General features: G+C 37.1%; 1 protein-coding gene across 2 annotated transcripts in view; it reads left to right on the top strand.

Moving 5' to 3' along the window:
- LOC106877179 (uncharacterized) overlaps window positions 1-3,533 on the top strand; it is a 14,889-nt gene that overhangs the window by 1,191 nt on the left and 10,165 nt on the right. The window lies entirely within an intron of this gene.

Here is a 3,533-nt window from a genome sequence, read left to right as displayed (position 1 = left end):
ATATATATATATATATATATATATATACACACAATAATATTAATCTTCTATTATTAAACGAAATATCTCCCCTTCACAACATAGTTGCCAATCCATCAACTTCCTTCTAACATATCTCTTTTGAAAGAGGATCCCCTCCTCACAAAACAACAATATGTTCTCTCCATAGTAAACATCCCATTGTATAAGGGTTTTTTTTTATTAATTTTTATTATCGAAGTTTCGTTTTCTCCTTTAAAATATCTGATCAGTGAAACCCTCTAAAATAAGAAGGAAGCATATATAATGCTGTATGATGTAGCTATGTCTACAAAAGTTATAAGTAGTTCCAATAATATGCAAATTATATATATATATATATATATATATACAAAAGAATAGGTTAATAAACCATATATAAACCATATATATATATATATATATGGTTTATTAACCTATTCATTATAAACACAGTTTTACAAAGACATCAGAAAATTAAACAAATATGGATATAAATTATGCATGAACGAAATAATTCATGCAGATGTATTGATTTAGGATGGTTTATTTCAGAATTTCGGAGGATTTCTTGTAGTTTCTTTATGTTGGAGACGGATGCCAGCCGTGGTTGTCATACGTAAATATTATGGATTTAATCAAGGTTTTATTATATTTATTCTTTGTTGTTTAACCAGACCTATGATTAAAGGCATTCCAGGCATGACTAGCCCGTCTATTCAGAGTTATGTAGAACTACTTTGTATCTTTCTATAAGGCAGTAAGGGTGTGATCTAAGGGAGATTCGCCTGCTATTTCCCCCCAGTTAGATGTAGGGGGTGTCTTATACATATCAGACTTAATTTTTATCGACTGCATTCTATTAACACTGTGCATTTAGAAAGAGAAACCGAAAGAGAATGTTTGTTGTAGTGTGAGAATGAAGTAGACATCTGTTTCCAGCTGTTATCCCTCTTTGTTTTGATACAATAATCATTAGCTTCGATCAGGTATTATCAGCTACGGAAGCTGACACAGCAAGAATGTGAAGATTATAGTTGGCTTATTCGTTTACTGTAATTTTTGTTTTCTTTCTGCAGAAAATGTCCTATAATCAAATGAATATTGACTCCATAAAAAATTGTCAGATGATGCTTTTTACTCAGGATGTGTGTGGAGGGGAGTTCTTATTGCCGTGCTCGGGATAATGTAGCCCCCATTTGCCAATAATTCATTAATAAGATAATATTGATTCACGAGACAGCTGTCATTCGCTAACCTATTACCATCATCAAAGAGTCCCGTAATTCTGTTAGAATGTGGGACACTGCTGAAGAATTGGTTTTCGTGTAGTACTACGAGAGATTACATTGGTGTGGTTCCTCCAAGTCAACTCAGTAGGCTGTTGCAAATGCAAACCATTTGCACTTGGTTATATATCTATTGATTGACTAAGAAGCGATAAATTACAATAGTCAATACATAAGCGTAGAGTAGTCTTTAATGCATTATAACCAACTGAAAGACTCGTAATTGCAATACTTTTGAGTTACATGTTTCCGGTCATTCAGTTGTTAATCCGAACCTGCTTTGCTTTTGAAATATTTGCTGCTTGAATGTATTTTCGAAATATTATATGAAAGCTATGAAGAAAATGCCTGTCTTTATATGTGTGTGCGTGTGTAAAGGATAGCATTTGGTGGATTACCCTGTCACTTTCGCTTCGATGAAACTACAGTTGCTAATCACCAGCTTGTTTACAATCATGACACGATGTCAAGACAAGGGTGTCCCCTATACATACATACATACGTACGTACATACATACATACATACATAATACATACATACATACATACATACAAGTTTATCATTTAGATATACATGAGCATGTCTAGATATGCGGCTGTATGCATGAGAGTGCATACGTGGAGCAAAACATACAAATCTGCATGCATATAATGCAAACAAAAATACCTTGTTGATGATGTTGAAATTTCAATGGCGGAGCCTTTCTCCATTGGCAAGATATCTTGAAATAAAATTGAATAATGACATACGTGCATACATACATACATACATACATACATACATACATGCACGCATGACAGGCTTCTTTCAGTTTCTGTACCAAATCCATTCACAAGGTTTGGGTCAACCCAGGTTTATAGTAAAAGACTCTTGTCCAAGGTGTCACACCATGGGACTGAACACCAAGACTCGTGGTTAAGAAGCAAACTTGTTAACCACACAACCATGCCTGTTGACAAATACCACGTACTGATGTGAAATATGTTCTGCTACGGCATGGTTTTTGCTGCCAGATGTTTTTCTTAATGACAACCACTTTACTGAATGTACTGTTTCTTTGTTTCTTTGTCGTGGCACCAACACTAGTGAGGTCACCAAGTACTCACAAGACAAGACTTCTTGAACTGAGTTGGATATAGTATTGAGGGATATGAAAGAATGACAAAGGGACGGGTGGTTTTCAAATTATTCATTTGAATTTATTGATATCCAATGGCCCTTTGAGTTCAAATTTGGAGAGAATCTCCAGCCCAACTAATGAGTGGAAGGCAGATTCAATATCAGGGGTCAGTTAAGGGTACAAACAAATTTTGTAATTTATAGGCTGCACAGATATATATAACTCTTCATCTTGTTTGCATACAAGTTGAATAGGAGAACATGTTCTAATAGGCTCTGTTTACCATGTAGGCGTGAAGGCTCACGATCGTAAGGTCGTGAGTTCAATTCCCGGCAACGCGTTGTGTCCTTGAGCAAGACACTTTATTTCACGTTGCTCCAGTCCACTCAGCTGGCAAAAATGAGTAGTACCTCTATTTCAAAGGGACAGTCTTGTCACACTCTGTGTCGCACTGAATCTCCCTAGGAACTACGTTAGGGGTACACGTGTCTGTGGATTGATCAGTCGTTTGCACGTTAATTTCACCAGCAGGTTGATAGTAACCAACAGAGTGCTCCTTAGTGGAGGCGCAATGGCCCAGTGGTTAGGGCAGCGGACTCGCGGTCATGGGATCGCGGTTTCGATTCCCAGACCGGGCGTTGTGAGTGTTTATTGAGCGAAAACACCTAAAGCTCCACGAGGCTCCGGCAGGGGATGGTGGTGAACCCTGCTGTACACTTTCTCTCACTCTTACTTTCTGTTGTACCTGTATTTCAAAGGGCCAGCCTTGTCACACTGAATCTCTCCGAGAACTACGTTAAGGGTAAACGAGTCTGTGGAGTGCTCAGCCACTTGCACGTTATTTCACGAGCAAGCTGTTCCGTTGATCGGATCAACTGGAACCCTCGTCGTCGTAACCGACCGAGTGCCATAATACTCAAGTAATACAGTAATAATTTTCTGTAGTTTAGATTTATATATCAATAGGCCACAATATATAAATTCCTTTGGTTTTTTTTTTGGTTTTTTTCAGTATATAGTTTTATTTGTTCTAAACTGTGTTGCTTGTACAAAAGGTTCAGTCCCCTCTCGTCTTGAATAATGAAAGACTAAGTTAATTCTATTTGAACGCGTTCACAGAATTACT

The sequence above is a fragment of the Octopus bimaculoides genome, chromosome 11, assembly GCF_001194135.2.
Source record: "Octopus bimaculoides isolate UCB-OBI-ISO-001 chromosome 11, ASM119413v2, whole genome shotgun sequence".
Taxonomy (NCBI): domain Eukaryota; kingdom Metazoa; phylum Mollusca; class Cephalopoda; order Octopoda; family Octopodidae; genus Octopus; species Octopus bimaculoides.
The sequence above is the reverse complement of the archived record's forward strand: the minus strand, read 5'-3'. Positions and strand labels throughout refer to the sequence as shown.